This window comes from Mizuhopecten yessoensis, unplaced genomic scaffold (assembly GCF_002113885.1).
Source record: "Mizuhopecten yessoensis strain PY_sf001 unplaced genomic scaffold, ASM211388v2 scaffold1883, whole genome shotgun sequence".
NCBI classification, from domain to species: Eukaryota; Metazoa; Mollusca; class Bivalvia; order Pectinida; family Pectinidae; genus Mizuhopecten; species Mizuhopecten yessoensis.
In genome coordinates, this window is record NW_018404269.1 from 301,147 (window position 1) to 320,224 (window position 19,078).

Below are 19,078 nucleotides of genomic sequence, written 5' to 3' on the forward strand. Positions count from 1 at the left end.
CTTTCACGACACGGTCTGTAATGTGTTACAAAGGATCGCCCTGTTACGACATAGTCTGTAATGTGTAACTAAGGATCGCCCTCTCACGACACGGTCTGTAATGTGTAACATAGGATCGCCCTCGCACGACACATTATGTAATATGTAACATAGGATCACCCTCTCACGACAAAGTCTGTTGTGTGTAACATAGGATCGCCCTCTTACGACACGGTCTGTAATGTGTTACATAGGATCGCCCTTTCAAGACAAAGTCTGTAATGTGTTACAATGGATCGCCCTGTAACGACATAGTCTGTAATGTGTAACTAAGGATCGCCCTCTCACGACACAATCTGCAATGTGTAACCTAGGATCACCCTCTCACGACACAGTCTCTAATGTGTAACCTTGGATCGCCCTCTAACGACACAATCTGCAAGGATCGCCCTCTCACGAAACACTGTCTGATGTATAACCTAAGATCGCCCACTCAGGAAACAGTCTGTAATGTATACCATAGGATCACCCTCTCACGACACGGTCTGTAATGTGTGACCTAGGATCGCCCTCTCAAGATACAACCTGCAATGTGTAACCTAGGATCACCCTCTCACGACACAGTCTCTAATGTGTAACCTAGGATCACCCTCTCACGACACGGTCTGTATGGTGTTTCATAGGATCGCCCTTTCACGACAAAGTCTGTAATGTGTTACAATGGATCGCCCTGTAACGACATAGTCTGTAATGTGTAACTAAGGATCGCCCTCTCACGACACAGTCTCTAATGTGTAACCTTGGATCGCCCTCTAACGACACAGCCTCTAATGTGTAACCTAGGATCGCCCTCTCACGACACAATCTGCAATGTGGAACCTAGGATCACCCTCACAACAATCCCACGATCTGTTATGTTTAATCATGACCACCCTTTCTTTAACATTTCACGGTCTGATGATTGTAAACTATGATCGTACTCTCATAGATCTCTTATGGAATTCCAATTTGTACTAAGATAGCCATCTGACAAACACAGTATGATCTGTTAATAACAAGGGAGAACCATTTTAAGTAATTCGACTTCACCTGTTTGGAGATAAGTTTATTTTGCAAAGTAAAAAGGCATTAAAAAATTCACGGCTCAAATAATCGAAATAAAACAGGAACAACTGAAGTTCGTTACAAAAAGACATAAAAAAGCCAAGCAGACAAAAGTATGAACCAAACTCTAAAAAAAACACAAATATGGAACCTTATGTCTCAGAAGGTAGGGGTTTCAGGTTCCATACGTACTCTTTTCAGATTCCAAATCCAGAAAAGTGGTATGGGTCACGAAATATCAAATATGTAACCCAGGAATGACGAAGTTAAAAAAAACAGGTAACGATGACAACTATGAAATTTCGATAAAACCCTACCTTTCATTTTATTTGATCAAAATGATGCAAATAATAGGAAATCTTCAGAAAAGACAGTAGCAGTTATGAAACTTAGGCAGAGTGGGTGATATGTAATTCTGATTAAAGAAAGATAATGATAAAGAGGTAAAATCGGCATGGACTTTGTTAATTTACTGATCAGTTTTACCAACATTTCAAATAGTGTAAAGACTTCGGTCTATATTTCAAGTGCTGGAGATAAAGGAGGTGCATATTCGTTTAATATACTATGGGGGAAACATCACTAATATATCTAATGTGATATTAAAGGATGTATGAAGTACTTTTTGTGAAACACATACAGTCTTGTGGTTTAGAAATGGTGAACAGTTAGCATCATTGTAATAAATAGATACTCTGTAGTCAGTTGAAATATTCATCCACCTGTAATCTCGACCAATCAATTGAGCATACTCGGTAGATATGATAAAGATTATAAAGCATTGGAGTGCTCGTTATAGACCAATCCCTCTACGAGTTACTTATCCAATATTTATAATCTTAGATAATTATGGTATTTGAAAATGGTGAAAATGTGTCTTAATCGACATATTTTTGAATATTTCGTTTTGCTATCATAGAAAGCGCCTTTATTCATAACTTTTAAATTATGATGTCATAAATGTGTACTCAATAGGTAGTATTTCTTTACAATTCTGCCAACAAAAATAACGTGTTATTTGTATTAATTAAGAAACCTTTTACAGATATACTGTACACAGTTCATACGAGTTCATTACATGCTTGCACCGGTGATCGTAAAAAAATAAAGATACAGAATAGATCTGTCAGTCACGCAACTCACGTCCCCCTATATCCAATTTATTACAAATGCACCGTTACAAATGGCTAACAAAAGGTACAGATTAGAGAAACCTAAATCAAAAGAAAATCTCCGAAAGGGTCGAGAAATAAATAATATGTCAAGTAGTCATAGCCACTTACAACGTTCAGTAGCTTCTATTCGTGTATGCAGAATAGTCTATGTCAGTATCAGGCGGATTTACTGTTGAAGATACTACTTTTAAAGTTTTAAGATATATTTCGTTGGTCACATGGATGAGATTTAAAAATCAACATTTACTTAATAATGATATACCCATACGTAGTCCTTTTTAATAATAAAAATAAGCACTTTAAATAGCGAACTATTAGCAAATAAGTCAACTCATTCAAAATAGCTGAGAGTGCTTAATAGAAAATGTTATTTCTTCAAAGTAGAGGTGGTCGTTAATTTTTAATGAGAATTGACGTGACAAGAAATTAACCGTAAAGGTTGACAATCAAGACGTCAACAAATTGGCATTGGACGTAACGCGCTGCAATAGCCTTTCTCCGAATGTTAAATGAAATATACGCTTGTGACCCGTTACGCGGCGATACTGACATCATCAAATATTCATGAAATCATATAATTATGAATAAGAACAAAATGTTTCTTTCAAATCAAAAACACACAACATTGATAAAATTTGGTGTTTTTCGGGTGTACACTAGATGTTTTGTGCCAATCTGTGCCGAAGACTTTGTTACTGTCATCGTTTCTTAATCATGAATATTTTATTAATACTAATAATGATTAATAATAATAATTATAATTCGAGGTTCTTATATACCGTTTTATCAGTCGTTTCAAAGCGGTTCACAAATTATTATCTGTTGTTCTAGTGTCTTTGAAACCAGACAATAACTTTTTCAACCCCCTGGTATTGGGAGCCATTCTAGCACTGCCCAACCACGTACTCATTTACAGCTGAGTAAACTGGAACAAGCGGAATACAGTATCTTGCTCAAAGATACAGCACAGTGCCGTGCCGTGACTCGAACCCGCAACCCTTCGGTCAGGAGTCCGGCGTCCTACCACTAGACTACCGCGCCTCCTTGCTACATGGATCAGATACACAGATACCTTATCTAGTGAACGGGTTGGAATTTTAAAAGAGCCTTTCCAAATGACGAGCTAGAGCAGACTCACACAAGATCGTAAACCGGAAGCGGCGGAAAGATCACATCAGATTGTATTCTATAGGATGAACAAGTGTATTCCAGAGAACAGAAAAGTATAGCACACAGCAGACTGGAATGTAACATTGATGCATTCTGAACTTTCGGTCATAGAATTGAACTTGAATCATGAAAGAGGTATATCACATGGGAATATTCGAAGTTGATAAGAGTCTTTCAAAGGCGTCTCTCATTTTACCGGATGCTTCACATTTTACTGTGGTCAGTTGGCCATGAAGGCTAGTGTCATCCGATTGAGTCATGGAATGAATGTACTGATTCCAAGATGAAGCTTTGGCGCGTTCGTTTGTGCCGTGATAAATTTTATTTTCTAAAACAACTCTTTAGAGACCAATCGTTTTGCAGATTGTCTTTGAAACCTTAAATCAATGTGCAGACTTCGGTATATTTGTCGCCAACCGTCGTAAAACAGAGGGTTTATAAAACGTTTTTACTTTGTAAGAAAAATCCAAACACAAGTGTTAAAAGTTGCAGGATTGGTCTACCGAAATAGCAGATAAGGTGAAGCGTCTTGTTGAATGTGACAATTGAAAAGCGTGAGATAGATAGTGGTCCCCTGTCGTCACTACCTACAATCGATACAAACATCCTCAGGCACCATAGTTTCTCCGGTTCGCTGTGATAGTGTTACCGAACAACAAAACAGAGAAAGCAGACGACCGTCGACAATAAATGCATCCGTTTTCCCGCCAATCTTCTCATCATTGCGAAAACGACAGGCAGCCAAAGATCTTAACTTTTTTCTAGGGGAAAGAGCCCTGCATTAGTTTAAATTATATACCAGAACACCTCATTTGCACCATTATAAAATGTAATAAACCCTTCAGAGCCGATGTTCCTCTTTTCGACGTATTGACATATTAGATAGCCTTGCCCAACTGAACACGTCATTTTTGTATGTCAAATAGCAGACAGACAGTTTGTCAACAACATTGATTTCATTCTATTTTAACACATTATGTGACTCCAGAAATTTCGACATGAGAAAGCAACACCGTCCTTTCTACAGCAGACAAGTACGTCTCTGTATCTTCGGTACAATGTTAGTACTATAAAATGAGTTATTCCTAGCTGTTCCCATATGACTATGCAATAATCCACGGAAAACGAGTACTGTTGAATCCGAACGGATTTTTTTTTATAAAAACCAAGGAAATAAGCACTTAAACTTGTATTTTGTATATATATCTTACAGATAATGCAAATAATGCAGCGAAACTTTTGCTTTGTGGGGGATCGGAAAGGAATAGCATCATACAAACGCACTGTGTGCTGGAAATGTTATCAATTATTATTCTTATCAAAAATTCCAATAAGAAGCTTTACTATAGCCAATGCAATGTATTAGGTCTACACAAATGTCCTCAAAAGCAGAAAGAAGCCCCAAATTGAGCTGCAAATTACATCAAGTAAAAATAAGGATTTCACCAAGTATTGCAAATAATATAATCATGGAATGTCCCCTATAGCAAGGTTTCAATGTAACACACGTTCACCAAGAACGCTTTCTGATCAAACTGACCGGCATGCCTCCATAGCACCACCAGGCACGGAACACGTGCGCGTTTGTTCCACGTAAAGTACACGAGCTCGGTCAGTTCGTGGTGGGTATAGGCCAGGTGGTGTCAATGTTTTATATTTATGCTAACATCACACGCATTTCTTTCTTTTTTTCAATCTAGGCGCGTTCGTACAGGAATCATAGTATACCTGTCAAGATTGTGTCATAATATGCACCGACATGATTGTATAATGGCGCTTAATGCTGGCATGGTTATAATTTCCGCTTTTTAACCAAGAATAACATGATTTTAAATATAAGAACTGATGACTGTTGCTACTTGTTCCTATAAAAATGTCGTTTTGAATATTTAAAATAAAAAATGAGTTGAACCTTTAAAAATATCACTCATCATCCTTATACTGAGCTACTTTCATTACATTTTGAGTATACGCTATGTGCGTGACGCTTACCCGTTTAATGATTTGCTTTGTTTAGAAGCGTTTGAATTATTATTTTTTCTCTTTTAAAAACACTTAAATGATTTTTTATCTTTGGATGTTTTCTAACGATAGCAACTACATCGACAAGCTTTGCCATGAAAACAACTAAACCTACAAGTACAAACCTACAATATGATACTTCAAATATATCAAAGAAACGCATAAATTTGTGTTTCATATATCAATTTCATACACAGGCATGGAGAGTTGATATGTACTATTTATATACTATTTATATAGTTCAGCTTGTAAATTACTAGGTAGGATATAATTGCTACTTAGCCATCATGGAAAACTATAAAACACTATAAATAATATACCCATTTCCCTGGGAAATGTTGCCCTCGCCATTGGTCCCATCATCGCTTCGTTTGAATATTATATGATTTATTGACCACCAAATGACCGCTAGGGGAATGGCGGACTAAATCGGTTAGAGTGAAGGTTTACAGACAATTTGCCAGAGATGGTGCCACATCAGGGATACGTCAGTGAGCAGGACTAACCATGTATGAACGATATCATTGCACGACCCGTTAACACAGATCACAACCATCGGCTGGAAACCAAACGAAAGAATGTGGCCAAATGTTACTTATGGTTGTGTTGGCAATTAGCAACGAACGATGAACAACGAACATAGGACAAGCCAGTCAATGGACGATGTAAGATTGGTTAGTCATTAAACATCGAAATTGAAAAAGGTTCTTTTTGATTAAGACGTCAGTAATATAAAATGTATTTCTTCCTGGTATATGTTGCTCTGACACTCATCATAGCTACTAAAGGAATCAATTTTAATCTAAAATTTAATTTTCACTGTTTCATTACGGTTGTTGATACAACCACGTTATAATTAAAATTATGGAAAGAACATATATCCTTCCCTTGTTCCTATTCATCAACATTACAAAATGCCATTCAGAAGCAAGAAAAACATGACATTTGTATTATTTCGCCAAAAATTCCCAAAACAGGCTCATCACAAAAGCCTGTCAACAAATTATTAAGGGAGGCTACTCTCTCATCGATTGCGCACGTCGAACGTCCATTTCGTTCGTTAAATGTTTACACAATATACGAATCGATGTATTCAGACGGAAAGAAATTTAATTTAACACTTGAGTTCCTGTCAGGTTTTTACATTTTTGGTCTCCAAGTGGATTGAATTGGGCAATATAATCTTGTATACTCATTGAGGGCTGCTGGTTTCTGCATGAGTTCGTGTGTTAGTCTAATGAATGCGGAATGTTCTCTTCGGCTGGCGTCAATCGGATAACTGTCATGGCGTCCACAGGCGGCACGTGGAGACAGACCTCGGATCGTTACATGGCTAGTAGAGTACGTAGTCTGAATATGTCGTCATCAGATATTGTATTGATGTCATTGAACCAGTCAGCCAAACGTTTATGCAGATCAAATAAATATAATCGTTACTGAATAGAAAACATATTGATAGTTGTCTTCTACATTAAGTAATTTTAAAAATGTTTACAACAATTTACAAAAGTAATGCTTTGCCCGGGTGTATTCTTGATTACAGCGTACAAACCTTCGGTAACATTAACACTCAATTCTGTTGTTTTTCATGTTTGTCATCTATACGATCCCATACAGTTACTTTTCTTCCGTTGGTTTAACGCATATTTAGACTTCTGATGTTGTAAGCTTTTCATCTCGAATACTTACGATATTTATACGCAATTCAATATTTAAGCTTGTAATATTCTTTGATTTAAAATAAACCAACGTTAAATGTAAGGATCATACAATATAGCCGTATACCTTTTGTAGTGATGAGTGAACTTTGCCATCATTATTGAAAATATTCTCAAACTAAGCTAACTTCCTTGTTCAAGTACAAAATTGTTAAAATATATATATTTATCTATCTTTTTTTTCGTATTCTATTATTTTGAGGAATTTTGAAGAGAGTTGAAGCCAAATACGTATACAGTGGTTACGCTTTACTTTCTGAATGTATTGCATGATATATAAGCGAGTTACAGGAAATAGTTTGGGTTTGAATTATCCTTGAGTATTATATTGGTAATTTTGAACTAATTTGTGAACATGTAAACCTTTTTGTCGTAGACCAGTTATCTAAGATTTTCATAAAGGATCGAACGGGGGAAAGGAACTTCCTGCACAGTACCTAAACTTTTGAGATTATATTGGTATATTTACATTTGCATGGCATTGTCACTATATAGCCTCTTTGAAAGCTGTGTCGTTGATGGGACTTTATAATTAATTACCATGCATANTGATTTTTTTTATCTTTGGATGTTTTCTAACGATAGCAACAACATCGACAAGCTTTGCCATGAAAACAACTAAACCTACAAGTCTAGCAATATGATACTTCAAATATATCAAAGAAACGCATAAATTTGTGTTTCATATATCAATTTCATACACAGGCATGGAGAGTTGATATGTACTATTTATATACTATTTATATAGTTCAGCTTGTAAATTACTAGGTAGGATATAATTGCTACTTAGCCATCATGGAAAACTATAAAACACTATAAATAATATACCCATTTCCCTGGGAAATGTTGCCCTCGCCATTGGTCCCATCATCGCTTCGTTTGAATATTATATGATTTATTGACCACCAAATGACCGCTAGGGGAATGGCGGACTAAATCGGTTAGAGTGAAGGTTTACAGACAATTTGCCAGAGATGGTGCCACATCAGGGATACGTCAGTGAGCAGGACTAACCATGTATGAACGATATCATTGCACGACCCGTTAACACAGATCACAACCATCGGCTGGAAACCAAACGAAAGAATGTGGCCAAATGTTACTTATGGTTGTGTTGGCAATTAGCAACGAACGATGAACAACGAACATAGGACAAGCCAGTCAATGGACGATGTAAGATTGGTTAGTCATTAAACATCGAAATTGAAAAAGGTTCTTTTTGATTAAGACGTCAGTAATATAAAATGTATTTCTTCCTGGTATATGTTGCTCTGACACTCATCATAGCTACTAAAGGAATCAATTTTAATCTAAAATTTAATTTTCACTGTTTCATTACGGTTGTTGATACAACCACGTTATAATTAAAATTATGGAAAGAACATATATCCTTCCCTTGTTCCTATTCATCAACATTACAAAATGCCATTCAGAAGCAAGAAAAACATGACATTTGTATTATTTCGCCAAAAATTCCCAAAACAGGCTCATCACAAAAGCCTGTCAACAAATTATTAAGGGAGGCTACTCTCTCATCGATTGCGCACGTCGAACGTCCATTTCGTTCGTTAAATGTTTACACAAAATACGAATCGATGTATTCAGACGGAAAGAAATTTAATTTAACACTTGAGTTCCTGTCAGGTTTTTACATTTTTGGTCTCCAAGTGGATTGAATTGGGCAATATAATCTTGTATACTCATTGAGGGCTGCTGGTTTCTGCATGAGTTCGTGTGTTAGTCTAATGAATGCGGAATGTTCTCTTCGGCTGGCGTCAATCGGATAACTGTCATGGCGTCCACAGGCGGCACGTGGAGACAGACCTCGGATCGTTACATGGCTAGTAGAGTACGTAGTCTGAATATGTCGTCATCAGATATTGTATTGATGTCATTGAATCAGTCAGCCAAACGTTTATGCAGATCAAATAAATATAATCGTTACTGAATAGAAAACATATTGATAGTTGTCTTCTACATTAAGTAATTTTAAAAATGTTTACAACAATTTACAAAAGTAATGCTTTGCCCGGGTGTATTCTTGATTACAGCGTACAAACCTTCGGTAACATTAACACTCAATTCTGTTGTTTTTCATGTTTGTCATCTATACGATCCCATACAGTTACTTTTCTTCCGTTGGTTTAACGCATATTTAGACTTCTGATGTTGTAAGCTTTTCATCTCGAATACTTACGATATTTATACGCAATTTAATATTTAAGCTTGTAATATTCTTTGATTTAAAATAAACCAACGTTAAATGTAAGGATCATACAATATAACCGTATACCTTTTGTAGTGATGAGTGAACTTTGCCATCATTATTGAAAATATTCTCAAACTAAGCCAACTTCCTTGTTCAAGTACAAAATTGTTAAAAAATATATATTTATCTATCTTTTTTTTCGTATTCTATTATTTTGAGGAATTTTGAAGAGAGTTGAAGCCAAATACGTATACAGTGGTTACGCTTTACTTTCTGAATGTATTGCATGATATATAAGCGAGTTACAGGAAATAGTTTGGGTTTGAATTATCCTTGAGTATTATATTGGTAATTTTGAACTAATGTGTGAACATGTAAACCTTTTTGTCGTAGACCAGTTATCTAAGATTTTCATAAAGGATCGAACGGGGGAAAGCAACTTCCTGCATAGTACCTAAACTTTTGAGATTATATTGGTATATTTACATTTGCATGGCATTGTCACTATATAGCCTCTTTGAAAGCTGTGTCGTTGATGGGACTTTAATTACCATGCATAACGAGACACAATTCTTAGCGTATTAATACAACATTGACCGGAACTACAATATCCAATATAAATAAACATGACGGCTGCTGAAATATCGCAGGGCATTGTGAGATTTGACAATGTCATGTGCAAAATAAAAAAATAAATAAAAAACACTTTTATTACAACGAAAACAAGACCAAGGTCTGCAATATCGTACAAAATGCACATCGGTTGAAATCACCAATGCCGGCAATGGAAACACTTTTAACGCTCATGCAATTTATCAAAAAATCGTCTGTTACACTGCACTGATCAACAGGGGTTCGTTACAAATGTCTGACATACACATATTTTATAGACCTACTGACACATATGTTACAGACCTACTGATATGAGTCACATCACAAATAAACATTTCAGACATTTGTAATAAACCCCTGTGCTCCGTCGCAAGATCACTCACTTCAAACGCGTCTCGCAGCCAGTTTCCTCAGTTACTGACGACATGTCAAATAACGAGTCTGTTATAGAATCTACAGACTGTAGTCAGATAAATAAATTCACGTTTGGATTCTTCAGAAAATGAGCAAAGAGAAAAGTTCGAATCAACTTCCAAAAATAGCTCCCTCGTGGAGGGCAAGGTCGGATTTACGGTATTCACTGTATTAATGCATGCGCTAAATTTGTTCAGGAGAAAAATCGAAACAATTTCAAATCTAACTTTCAGCTCAGAGTTCTATTGATAAACCTAAATCACCCTATAGACATATCATACGCAATTGTATTTATACTGAATTGTTGAATAACATTGAAGTGTTTGTTAAAAGTTCAAAGTACTACTTTGTTTACCAATCAGCACGCGACAAACACGCTGTTCAAACTATTGAACGAAATTTTGTGGACTGTCGATAAGGTGGGCATTTTTAATTTTAAATATAAATTATAAGTTAAAAAAGAACATAAGAGGCAGAGAAAATGTAAATATAAGTATTCAACTGTTTTTGTGTGGTATTTATGATAGCGCGCATTATGTTGTTTGCTTGCAAAGCTGTGTCATTCAAATAGATCATAAATACCATACAAAAACAGTTCAATGCTTAATTCAATATAGAAAGTAAAGAAAATCTTGTTCATTTCCATCGATAACTAGAAGTATTTAATTAATACTACATACTTATATCCATTCATTTTACGTAAGAACCCTGTTTACCATTTCTGTAAACAGTCATTTCTTTACTTAAAACTATTTCCTTGGTTGTAAAGAAAACAAATATTCCAACGTCAACAATTTACCAAAAGTCGATGAAATTATTATTCGTGATTCTTTCAGTTATAAGTTCATAAGTCTGATTTATATGAGATGCAACACGGTATTTGATTTGTCATTAGACAGTTTGTAAAGGTATAACAATGGTATTTCTTCCGCAAATTTCTCTTTTGCAAGTTAGGTCCGGATGGCGATTAGTAATGACGTTAATGATCACGATTGACCCCGACAGGTCATGAAATTGATTAGTAATGACTTAAAAGACGTTAGTGTGACTTCCTAAAGTCATTCCTCACTATAAATGTTTTCGCTGTCACCAATCCACGGCACAGTGACCCAGATTTTTCAATAAAGTCTTTAAGTATCATCAAATTGTTGCCTCTGCAATTGCAATGGGGGATAGCCCTACTATATTTTGACATTTGCATCGCGTTGCCAGTAGATGTCAATTTGCGGCGGTACAATCACGATATACTACCGAAAATATCGAATCTCAAGGGTTACGTATGTACTCCCTAATTGTTCAATTTCTATTTCTAATTTTAATCAATCATATGCTTATACAAATCCTACCAGTCACTTTGAATAGAAGTAAACTTCTTAAAAGATATTTCCTGCAAAATTATACAATATTCATAATAGAAACGGTGTACACACAGACAATCTGTAGCAGTTCTCTGCTAGTGGAATTTCATCATAAGAAGTCAGGTTTTGTTGAAGACAGTGATATCTAGCTAACACTTCATGTTTTACACTATTCCCCTTTGATAATGTCGCTCTCTAGTTCTGCATCAATGGCGGACTCAAGCTTATTCGTAATCGTATTCATCTTGTACTTTGTCAAGGGTCGCAATTTTAATCTTTCCTTTGTTCATACTTTGCGCTAGTTCTATCGATTTTGTGCTCGAATAAGAGATTTGTTGGCACGTTGATATTTTGTTAAAGGTGCATTAGTTCAGCTGCAATATTTTTTATATATTTTTGTAGCAATTAGAGGGGTACTTATAGATATTTGATTATTTTTAAATCATGACTTATTACACCTCATCCACTCCGTATACCTGCACCAGGTATCCTATCATTTTCCTTGTGCGACGTGTGAAGATGCAACCTGTTATTGTACTTTCTAATTGGCCGTTACCTTGCAGTTGGAACCTATCACGGTTTACCAGAACTAGTAGTTTAAAAATAAATCATCTGTTGAATCCAGAAGTTGAAAAAGATCTAACGTTATAAGAGTTTGAATAAGTCATCTATACACTTCGGCTGTATTTCTACCTATGTTTCAAACTAGCGGATCTTTTTTGGGCCTTTAGCATTACTGATAAAGAGGTCATATGATTCCGGTAATCGTTTTCATTATAGATACCTTTCAACAAATACAAATTTGTTTGTATGTCATGAACTAGATTATAAGATTTATTAAAGTATCCCTATCTTCAACAAATACTGACTTCTGATGATGCCATTCATTCAGAAAACAATGCTGTAAGTGCAAATCGTTACGAACGCTACCCCTTACAAGGTCATGGCCATCAGACTATGATGACACTGTTGGTGAAAATTAAGGTAGGCCAAAAGAAACTAATATGAGATTGAAATTGTTGCTGTTATGTAAACATATTGATAGGATTGAGGCTGTACATTGGAGTGCAACTAAGCAGGTGCCTGCATTTAAGAAAATCTCCTATTCAATTGGACCTGAAAGGCTTAAATTACCAACACTGGCCATTCAGAAGGGTCAGGGGTGATATTATCAAAGTATTTAAATTATCGAGCAATATCTGCGATAGCATGGCAGCGTATTTTCCTAAACACTGGAACGACAAGGTCCAAAGACAGGGACAAGGTCTAAAGACAGGGGACAATTCCAAAGACAGAGGACAGGGTCAAAAGGCAGGGGACAATGTCCAAAGACAGGGTACAATGTCCAAAGACAGGGGACAAAGTCAAAAGACAGGGGACAATGTTCAAAGACAGGGGATAAGGTCCAAAGACAGGGGACAATGTCCAAAGACAGGGGACAAGGTCCAAAGACAAGGAACAAGGTCCAAAGANAAGTCAAAAGTCAGGGGACAATGTTCAAAGACAGGGGATAAGGTCCAAAGACAGGGGACAATGTCCAAAGACAGGGGACAATGTCCAAAGACAAGGAACACAAGGTCCAAAGACAGGGGACAATGTCAAAAGACGGGACAATAGGACATTCGAAAAAGCTATTTCCACAGCATTGTAAACTAGATATTAGAAAAAACTTTGTTGGTCTGTGCGATGTCATAATATGGAACAATATCCCCGCACCAACAATCAATTCTTTAAAAAACAGATTTGATAAGCATTAGGAAGATCAAACGCTTTCATGTTCTATAGAAATTGGAACTTTTGTCACAATTGATTATTTAATGTATTATTATAATTGCATATTTGAGTCCGGTGTAGAGGATCTTAACTGATCCTGTACTGGTAATAAACTAAACTTAACTTAAACTTACATCATGTCCAGCAAACAGTTATGAAATTATAATATATTCTCCACAGTTGTACATGCACACAATACTACGGCGTGCCAGAACGAATCTTCCGTTTTCGTATTGTCCGTGGAGTCCAGCTGATGCTACTATGTTTAGAACACCTTGTTGCTAAGCATTGCTTTAGCTGCAGGGTAAATGTTTGGACCTTGTGTACTTATTTCTCAGGGAAACGTTTTTAAATGAAATACCGAATAGTGATATTTCTCTCGTTCTAATGAATATGAAAATTTACCGAATTCATCGTTATTTAACAACTCGGCAATTCCAGATATCTTATCCTTATGTTACTGCGATTTTTAAGGACGTAATAAAAACCTCAAATATAATGTATCAATATGTAGAAGCACATTTTGCACTTTAATCCTTAAATAAATATCTAACAAAAAAAAGGTTGATTCCTCTTTGACAATATCAAAGATGTTAATTAAAGTCCTGCTGGTCATGAAGTAATTATGAAAATGTGAATCTGGTTTTAAGCCAATACCTAGGAAAGGGGGAACAATTGAGAAACTTAGAATTCATTGGAACCCATTCTGATTTCCTCTAAGGGGGAAAAGTACTGTTCGTTTGTGGTTTACTGCCATTACAAAAAAAAGACATATGAGGATGTCAAATGATATTAGAAAAGGTGTCAAAATAGAAACCATGGAAAGAATAGCAAAAGAGGGGCTAGCAGAAAGATAGGCGTTTCATATGTTGTCATGGGGAACATAGAAGCGATCCTTGTATCCGTGTTACTTAAGTTGGTACCATGAAAGAAACGATTGTGATGAGGTCACATTAATGGTCGCTTTCTATGATCCTGCATTTGTACATATTACTAAATATGTTCTGTTTCGTTATCTACAGATATTTTGTCCATGCTGTCTTTACTCCCAACTATCGTGGTGCGTTTTGCCAATTTGGAAATATAAACAAGCACAAACATGTATTTGAGAGATTTCTGGACAATGTGTACAAAAATAATATATAACAGCAAATTAAATTAGCCAGTACAAGTGATGAATGACATTTTACCCCCTGTTCAATGATTTATATTTTGTAAACTCGTAGTCTGCCCATTGCGCTGACTCCACACGACTATTGCGTGAGTTGGGTTGACTGTTGACGGATACCAGCACGCTTTACTATGTACAGTTGACTGTTGCCTGTCCGCAACCCGTATTTTTTACGTTATAAATTTGACGGTTGCCTGTCCTTGGTTGCGTGTGTATGACCAACTTGCATCGTATATAACATCGCTTTCAGCAGCCCTCGGGTATCTCGGTCTGTTCGATACTTGTTGCGTGTTCGGCACGATGATTTTACGCGCCATTGTGCGTGCCGTGCCTTCGTGCCGCTGAGGATAAGCATAAATATTTAATTCAGCGCCCGCAAAATAATTCTCCATTGTCTATTTCAATCAACATTGTTGCGTTGTTCCTCTGGCATTAGTGTCAGAACCACCGTAATGCCTGGGGTAGGGGAACACGGCCGACAACCAGAGATTATCTGTTCCTCATATATATGGACGTGAATAGGGAGGTACTCATTTAGACTCAGCAACAAGACCAAGAAGGATGTATATCTAAATAAAATTGGAGGAGGGCCTATCTGAACACAGCAATAAGACTTTGGAGGTGAAACATCTAGATACAGTAATACGAATGTTGGGGGGGGGGGGGGGCATATCTGGACACAGGAACAAGACTTTGGAGGTGAAACATCTAGATACAGTACATGTAATACGAATGTTGGGAGTAGGGTATAACTGGGACACAGTGGCAAGGCTGTTGAGAAGGACGCAATTTTAGACAGAAAGGAAACACTTGAAGTCACAACAACAAGACTGTTAGAAGCGGGCACATTTAGTATCAGCAAGACTGATGTGGGGTACATTTAGGTTAACATAGCAAAACGGACATAGAATGGAGCAGACCGGGACACCGTGGCAAACGTGTGGGTTAGAAAACATTTAGACACGGCGCTGAAATCACTTAACTGGCATATGTAGACACAATGGCGAAGCTGTTGTGATATAGTACATTTAGACACACCACGAGGGTCGCTCACAGATATACAATGTAGTATGATAAGAACCAGCACGTAGACTGGGAAAATGAGTATGTAGACACAACACACGTAATGCCCAGGATAGGTCGTATTAGTAATAATAATAATAATAGTTCGAGGTTCTTATATACCCCTTTATCAAAACCTGGTTCGTAGGTCGTCTCAAAGCGATTCACAAATTATTATCCGTGGTTATCGGGTCTTTGCAACAAGCTAATATCTTTCTCAACTCCCTACATACCTCAAAACCTTGCATACAGCCACAAGGTGTTACCATTTCGGCGCTCACAGCTTGCCTTCGACAATTCTAGCACTGACGAAACCACGTACTCATTTACAGCTGAGTAGGCTGGACCGAGCAGAGTAAAGTATCTTGCTCAAAGATACAACACAGTGCCGTGCCGTGACTCGAACCCGCAACATTTCGGCCTGCGTCCTACCACTAGACTACCGTGCTTCCAGTAGTCTGCCCCATCTGCGATGTAATGACTTTTTTTTATTATATATGGACCGCATATCATTTTACTAGTACATGTATGTGCATGTATGAAGCATTTTCCAACAAACCATTCAAGTGCAATGTTCTAACAAACACATCCCCTTTTTGCAAATGTTAACAAGCAAGCCGTCATGTTTCTGTCTTTTGTTGAATGAGGATACACGCATTTATTATTACATTGTATTATTTTTGATAACGAACAAACTAAAGCCGAAACCTTTTACTCTTGAGATCTATTAAATCATATCATGCTTATTACCAGAAAGTTCCGTCGAATTACCATGAAGATGACCTGAAAAATATGTTTTTATGCTGCCAAGTGTTGATTTCATGTGTTTACGAGTTTTCTCGATAACATGACATTTTGGATGGATAGAAAAAGCATCTTGCATAAGATATGGCGTCAGTGATTATTGTTTATTTGTCAAGTTGAGAAACTAAATGATGAGGGAGAGAACGAAGCTAGTTGGGGCTTTTAAATGCATAATGTGATATAGGGTGTAGACGATATGTACAAAGTTGTTTACTTTCATAAGCCAGACTTCGCTCAACTTACACAATGTGAAAGGTTACGCTAATACAGCGGCCATAACGTATCCTCTTTGGTTCTTGTCGTTATCGTATGGTGACTATAAATCAACAAATTACATGTATAAGGTATATGTATATATATTCCTCCCGAAATATATCCAGGTAACACAGGCAAAGTAGGACAACTGCAAACAGTGCCAGGAATATCAAAACACGCCCAGCGTGTGCATCACGTGACAAATATGTGTACGCGTAACAGAACAGCCAACTATAAATAATTGCATTATCTATGTCAACTTGTAAAATAAAGGTTCACGCACACTGCGATAGACACAAAATCGAGATTGTATTACATTTTTCTTCGTAGAAGAGAAATGATCAACTTATTTTTGTACAAAAATGGTCAAATATTTAATCTGTGCTTTGAAAATGTTGGTGATATAATCAATTCGGGTCGAAGTGGCCTTCAGTAAAAAAAAAATGATCACTTTCTCATCCTCATTATATATTCAACCATTATAAAGACGCATACGTTTATTATTTCTTAAATACATTGGGTGAAGTAAGTCAAGCGAATATATTTGTTATTCAAATGACTGTGTGAAAAAAGATCGCACAGGATTTGTTTTACTATATATTGTGGCCACTTCTGGCCGCCACTCCCTTCTATGTTCTGTGGTTATAGCATTATAACTCTTCCGACAACGTACTGTATTAACTCAAATTCATCTTTACCTGTTAACTAAATTACAATAGTTCACAAAGCGACCATAAATCAATGTATTGAGTAATGAAGCGTGGAGAATTGGCACAGCGTAGCAACATCAAATATATGTTTGGGGGATGGGGGCGACCTTGCAATAACATAAATAGGCGGGTTCATAGGGAGACACTTCCAAATACTGTTACTAGGACAGACCTAAAAAGAGTAAATGCAAAAGTACATAGAAGAAGTAAAGAGCGTTGGACTAAAGTTCCCACAGTACATAGAGGAAGTGACATTGAAAGAGGCTAGAATCGGTATATCGCGGGCAAAAGCAAAGGTTTTTCTATTAACTCCTGCAAGAACACGTTCAGAAGAAGCTTTTTGAAGACAGCAACTCGAGCCACTGCAGCGACGCCCGGTGCACCTGTACACATTTCGTAGTGACGAGTCTCAGAGAAGACTAAAGATGACTTTCGGGGAGTAGCATACTTAACATGGAAGCATTTGGTTAAGGTGGGGATGAGGTAGAGGAGCGATCTCTCATCTAGCATATAAAATATAAAATGTAAACTTTATTTATTTTACAACAATTATGAAACAAGTTATTTCAAATTATATTAATCACTCTTGTTGGCCCGGATGTTAGCGCGGGGGGTCTTGTTGTGGGAGGAAACCGGAGTACCCGGAGAAAACCCACGTGGTCGAGCAGGTGGCCCCATACCTTTTCACACCCAGCCGCCTTGATGAAAGGCAAGTGCGCTATCCACTGCACCACCCAACCACCCTTATCTAGTATATCCGCACATCTCTCATTCAAATCGCTCATCGTGCATATCCGAAAATTAGAGAATCGATGGGTAAGATATACAATTCGATTCAACAGTATCAAATGATAAGTAAGCGGATGATTTGCTCGAATAACAGACTTTTAGGTCAGAACACGAGAAGCAATTCAAAATGTCGTATTTCTTGTTTATACTGGTATCACCAACAGCAACACTACGCCTGAAAGTCCCATCCTGACCAACTGTTAGTTTACAAATGATATTTTTTGTTCGTTCTCTGTTGAAGGACGGATGTACCTGAACAAAAGAGTTCCAAGATTTATCTTGCCTTGACGTGTAGTTAAATCATACATAGATAAATGTATGTAACCTATAATCTGTTAAAATGTGCCACACATGAATAGCCTGACAAATGTTAGATAGTCCGCTTTTTAGTCATTAAATTGATCACGAGTCATGAAATTCTTATGTTTTATCATTATAATCATTTTCATAACTGTAATCATCATATTGACATTTGTGTTTCGACTTTGAATTGGTATAATTCTATTGAAAGCTCATAGAATTTCTTGGACACTAGAAAAGCATAAACCTTGATATCACACAAGTACTGGAATATCGCCGAAACACAGCAGGAATCACCTTTAATCCAATATACTTCGATTCAAATCCAAAATTTACAAGGATATAAACAAGTTAACAATGTTAACATGCCCTACATACTTGCTATGTCTAACAACGTATTATAGAGTTGACTATAGTTGAGTGTCGATGTGCAAGGTCAATTCCAGTAGGCTG